Raw genomic sequence first — 5,901 nt, 5'->3', positions numbered from 1 at the left:
ATGTATTTACGGCAGTACCTAAAGTGTGCAACAGTATATACATTCCGGGCTGAATTGTAGGCTACCAGTTGGCCATCCAACCCACATTAGTGAAATTCTTATTGATACTTTATGTGTCAATTAAACCATTACTTTAAGTAAATATAGTTTTAAATTATAAAGAAAAATATAAAGAATGGCAGAAAAATGGACCTATGAATGTGATATTAATTGCTCTAGGCTAATAGTCCTATGGATAACAAAGCTTAAGCATGCTATTTTAATTAAAAAATAACTCAGTAGAATATATGGTTTTAAAACGAAATGTTTTAAGCCATGTTTGAATAAATAAATTTCATTTCTGAGTCATTAAAATTGCTCAGTACAGTAGGCTAGTTTTATGGTTGCCGCCCTCCTCTATCTGACAGAAAAAACTGTGACATTTCTACATTGATCATTTTTGTTAGACACAATGGGCCCTCTTCATTCACTATCTAGGGAACATATTTTTAGTCAGACCATTGAAAACTGGAACAACCAGGTCAGGTGGCAACCTTAAACACTTTTTATAGGCCTATGTGAACACACAAGAGAAATAATGGATGACTTGTATGTTAGTACATTTTTTAGTGTAAATTTCAAATTAATTGGAAGTATATAACAGGTCTAAAAAGGTTTGGGAAAGACAGAGTCAGAGGAACATCAGGGTCTGATTGAATTGGACTTAACTGTAATCAAGGTACTCACATGCCACTTTTCCAGCTGTAGAGATCAAACATTTACACGTGATTAGTGTGATATGAGTACTGTATCATTGGATATGACTGATAAAAAAGGAGTAGATCAATCAAGCATAATTTCCATATAGTCATAATTACGAGCCAGTTTTCCTTGGTTCTTGTCATGCCATAATTGTCCACTGGATGGCACTGTAATGTAGGCCTAATTGGGTCCAGAGCCGTACACTGATTGGGTCCAGAGCCGTATGGCTCTAATTGGGTCAGAGCCGAGCTGTAGGCCCTACATAGGGTGCATTCCCATAGAACTAATACAATGTATTATTTCTATTGTGCATTCCAATATGCAACCTTGCGTCCTCCACTTGTGCTTGTGGCCTCATACCAGGAAGTAATATGCCATGATGACATCACTGACAACAGCATTATATTTCAATATCTTGCAAAAGCTCAATTGTAAAGTCATTTTCTCATTTGCAAACTGGATGGTAAATGAAGATAGTCCATCAAAAGTTGTTGTGGCTAGGCTGACAGTTGGGAAACTTTATTGTTTTCTCCACGGAGGAGGGGCCAGGAGGCGGGGCGAGGCCACAAGCACAAGTGGAGGATGCAAGGTTGCGTATTGGAATGCACTCATTGAGATATACAGCTCTGGTTGGGGTCACACCAATCAAGGGCGTAGCAAGGCGGTGGCCAGGGTGGCCACTGCCACCCCTGAAATATAATTGGCCACCACAGTGGCCACCCAAGATACGATAGGCTATGTAGTTGATCAAGTTTGTCAACACAAGAAACAAGAGAAGCGCTGTCAATCAATGGAGATGGCTGACTGACAGATCAGGGTCAGTTTTACTCTTTTAACTAACATAATAATGGTCAGACTGATACTGCAGAGAGCTGAGTCATTGATGTTAAAGGGGGCAGCATGCAGCATCAGAAACTAGGGTAGCCTAGGCTATGTAAACGTTTGGGTAATTTGGAGTTTGTGTTGTGATTCTGTTTTTGAAAGAGTAAATGCATGGGATTGCTGATAAATGTTTTCATCCAGTCACTAGCAATGAGTGAAAAAAAGTTTTTGTGATGCGCTTTAACCGTACATATTTTCAGACTGTCTACCCAGACTTTTCTACCTGCACAGCGGACATGACAGCTGTCAATCACAGAGTAACGAAGGTGGTTGGCAGTTGTCATTTTCAGTGTCCCTTGGTAGATACAGTATGCTCAAAATTCACTATTTAAGAGCATTTTTATGGATGGGGCATGTCCCCAAACCCCCCTTGCATGCCTTTTGTAGAGGCTTTTTAATTACCAATTCGCCCTAAAGACACCACTGCTGTTTGTGTGTGTGTGCGTGTGTGTGTGCGTGCGTGTGTGTGTAATTCCGTGATGGCCACCCAGACAAATATTGTGTCCTGTCCTGGCCACCCCAGTAAAAATGTCCTGGATATGCCAGACACCAATACATATGGGAACTTTCTGGCATACTTTATTAGATTTTATTGGACTACTGAATGATGCTGACTTGGGATGTATTGCTACTGGATTCACTTCATCATTGCGGTTAGCCACAATGACTATTGTTTGTTTGAAAATTGTCACTTTTCCTACATGAATAAATGGATCATAGAGGCAGAACACAACACTAGAGGTGGCCAATTCTGACAGCTATTATTTGGAAGTAGACCTGTGCGATGTAAATGAATGGAGAAGGGGATCGTCTCTGTCAAAAATGGCTCATCTAGTGTAAATGGCACAATATAGTGTAAAAGCCTGTGTAGGCCTACCTCCACTTTCAGAGCGTAAAAAGTAACCGTGCAGGCTGGGTTGTAATTACAGGTAGGCCTGCAGTTGTGCTTGTCCTCATCCTGTATTGTGTTTTAGTTTAGTCTCAGGCCAGACTTTTCAATGGCCTACATAAAAATAGGCGGGCATGTCAATGTATCCCTTCCGTCAGGGAAAAAAGACAAAAGTACAGAAATGAGAAACCATGTCAACCTTTATTGCAGCATTGTTTATTTGATTTCCATTCATGTCAAGACATTTGAAATGTTAAACTGTTTTATGCTACTGAAAGTATAAAGACTGTGTTCATGGATAGCAAGGGAAAACGAAAATAAAGCGAACGCATAAATGAGAAGGTGAGTCCACACTTTTGGCCTGTACTGTACATGATACATCTGGCACTTATAGAACCAGCACACCTCCTTCTCTGTTTGTGCTCTGAGTTTTGAGTAAAGCATTACACAAGCAATGAATTACTGTAATGCATTCTTTGCTGTAACGCAGTAATGTAAGGCATTACAGGACAAAAATCTGTAATATTTACTTGGTTACAACACTAAGTAACAATGCATTGTACTGTAACCTGGATTTCAATGGTGTTCACTGTGGTGGGTCAAGCTATTCCTGAACCTTTTTTCACCTTTCACCTTTTTCATCTGCATGCTGCCAAAACACCTCCTGGACGGCAGGTGAAAAAAAAATCATCATTCATGAAACATGAGTTGATTTACACTATAAATGGCCAAATCCATATTTAGAGCTACTATACAGTTATTTTGACGACAGTAACTAAATCAATGCAAAAGTAGTGTAGTGTCTTACATTTTAAATTTAGTAATATTGTAATGTAAGGAATTATTTTGAAAAGACAGTAACATGTAATCAGTAGTGCATTACAGCTTTTGAGTAACTTGCCCAACACTGGTGCTCTAATGCAGGCATGTCAAACTCAGGCCCGGGGGCCAAATTTGGCCCACGGAGCCATTTTATTCGGCCCACAAGATCATTTCAAATGTGTAGGCCTATTACAGTTGTCCCACATACACCATTAATATATAGCGTAACACGAATTGCACACGAAATTTGCTGTCAGGATGTGCAGACACATTTTAACTAACAAATATGATGATAAAGAGTATATGTGAAATCTAAACATGAGTGTCATAGATACGCATGATGACATGTTGAAAGTGCATGCATGCACTCTTTTTGTCCATTTAAAAAAAAAAAAAAATGTTGTGTTCGGCCCACGACTTCATCCCAGATTTTGATTTTGGCCCTCTGTCAATTTGAGTTTGACAACCCTGCTCTAATGTAACATGACAATTGAAACAATTAAGTGGTCGTAATATGATTTAACACTTACCTTAAGATCAGTCATCTGATCCCTTGCAGTAGTGGCTGTAGCAGTAATGTTGATGGTGATGCAGAAGTAGGTGTAGCAGTAGAGTCTGTGACTTTGAGTCTGCGATCAGGCTCTTTTTATGCGTTAAGAATTACGTAAGGACGCTTGAGGTGACGGTAAATCCAGGAACTCTGATCAGGATGTGTAGCCTATTTGGGGTGAATTTCTCCAGAATGTGTATTCAGCAAAAACAAAGACAAATGTGTCAGGAGACACAAAAGTGGAGGAGGGAGGGATAGACTTCAAGACATTCTCTGATCAGGATGTCTATTTGAAGTGAATTTCTCCATAATCAGTGTTCAGCAGAAACAAACAGGTGTTCCAGGAAACTCAGAAGTGTGTGTGTGTGTGTGTGTGTGTGTGTGTGTGTGTGTGGGCGCGCGTGCGTGCGTGTGTGTAGGTAGTTAGGTAGGCAGTCTGCATATTTGGAGGAGGAGATGCCACTTGTACCCCTGAATAGCCTTCAGACCAGTGTAACTTCTTTGCATTTATGTAGAAGACACATTATTGCTACTTTAATATTGTTTGTGGCGCTGTATTGTTTCTCAATAATTATTGGTCCAATCTAACTATGTACAGTGCCCTCCATTATTATTGGCACCCCTGGTTGAGATGTGTTTTTTAGCTTCCAATTATTATTATTTTTCTCTAAATAATATGGGACCTTAATGGAAAAAAAGAGAAAAATCCAACCTTCAATACAAGTGCATTTATTCAGTGGGGAAAAAATCCCACATAAAGAAATAATTATTTGACATCAAATAATGTGTGTCACAATTATTAGCACCCCTGTTGTTAATATTTTGTACAACCCCCTTTTGCCAACAAAACAGCACCTAATCTTCTCCTATGATGTTTCACAAGATGGGAAAAGACAGAAAGAGGGATCTTCAGCCATTCCTCTTTGCAGAATCTCTCTAAATCATCCAGAGACCTGGGTCCTCTCCTCTGTACTCTCCTCTTCAGCTCACCCCACAGGTTCTCAATGGGGTTGAGGTCTGGGGACTGAGATGGCCATGGGAGGAGCTTGATTTTGTGTCTGGTTAACCATTTCTGTGTAGATTTGTCCATATGTTTAGGGTCATTGTCTTGCTGAAAGACCCAGTGACGACCCATCTTCAGCTTTTTGGCAGAGGGCAACAGATTTTGATTTAAAATGTCCTGGTATTTCAAAGCATTCATGATGCCATGCACCCTAACAAGCTTCCCAGGGCCTTTGGAAGCGAAACAGCCCCACAGCATCACTGACCCACCCCCATACTTCACAGTGGGTATGAGGTGCTTTTCAGCATGCGCATCTTTCGTGGCACGCCAGACCCACTTAGAGTGTTTGTTGCCAAAAAGCTCAATCTTGGTCTCATCTGACCAAAGCACACGGTCCCAGTTGAAGCCCCAATACCGCTGGGCGAACTCCAGACGTTTGCGTTTATGATTGTGGGTGAGGAAAGGTTTTCTCCGTGCATGCCTCCCAAACAGCTTGTTGGCGTGTAGACAGCGCCTGATGGTTGATTTGGAGACTTTATGACCCCAGGATGCTACCATTTGTTGTAATTCTGTAACAGTGAGCTTTGGAGATCTTTTGATTTCTCTTACCATCCTCCTCACTGTGCGTGGTGGCAAAATAAACTTGGGTCCTCGTCCAGGCTTGTTTACCACTGTTCCAGTTGTTTTGAACTTCTTAATTATTCCTCTCACAGTAGATATGGGCAGCTGCAGTTGAGTGGCAATCTTCTTGTAGCCTCTGCCTGACCTGTGAAGGTCGACGCACATCTGCCTCACTTGTATGCTGTGTTCCTTTGTCTTTCCCATGTTTAAGAGTGGATAAGAGAAATGGCCTCGGTGTCACGTCATATTTATACCCCAGGGAAACAGGAAGTGATGAATTACTAATTAAATGTTCCTACATACTCTGGTAAACTTTGTAAACTACTGTAGAAATGACAGAAATGCTTCAATTATATTTATTTCCTGGGAATTGTTAAGGGTGCCAATAATTGT

This window comes from Engraulis encrasicolus, chromosome 14 (assembly GCF_034702125.1).
Source record: "Engraulis encrasicolus isolate BLACKSEA-1 chromosome 14, IST_EnEncr_1.0, whole genome shotgun sequence".
NCBI lineage: Eukaryota > Metazoa > Chordata > Actinopteri > Clupeiformes > Engraulidae > Engraulis > Engraulis encrasicolus.
This window is presented reverse-complemented; position numbering follows the sequence as displayed.